A 606-nucleotide genomic window follows, 5' to 3' on the forward strand; every position below is an offset into this window, starting at 1 on the left:
ATTTCAGTAAAAGCAATTTTTGAGAAACCTATTTTTATTATTTGTGTGTGTACACGATAACTGACTGCTTTCGCTCAGAGTCGTTTTTCTTATACAATTATATTATATCATTGAATTCAAATTTAACACCATTTTGTGACGTAGCAGGAACCGCGGCCCTACCTAGACGCCGATCGATGTGGAGACGGGTAAAAAGATTCGCTCGTCGAATATTTTGTTGCGGGGCTAACTGTAACATAGATGACCATTAAGCATTTGTGTCCGGCTGCCGGCTGTACGCTGTTTTGTTAGCCGGACAATGTTCTTTAAAAAAATGTATATACCTATGTTTTATATTTTCTTGATGTGGTTGATGGAAATGGATAATATATTTAACGCATGTTTTTACATTGTTATTTATTTATTATAACGAAAACATGATGGTTTGTTTAATACATCTTAATAACTCAGTCTGGTGAGAGCGAGTGACAATACCACACGCACACTCAGTCATAACCTTAATATTAGTATAGATAATAAAAATAATGATAATAATAATAATATTATTGATATGAGTGTTTCATATCAGTTTCTTACTACTATACAACATCTCCCTTCTTTGGGACT

Source organism: Acyrthosiphon pisum, unplaced genomic scaffold (genome assembly GCF_005508785.2).
Source record: "Acyrthosiphon pisum isolate AL4f unplaced genomic scaffold, pea_aphid_22Mar2018_4r6ur Scaffold_21330;HRSCAF=23658, whole genome shotgun sequence".
Taxonomy (NCBI): Eukaryota; Metazoa; Arthropoda; class Insecta; order Hemiptera; family Aphididae; genus Acyrthosiphon; species Acyrthosiphon pisum.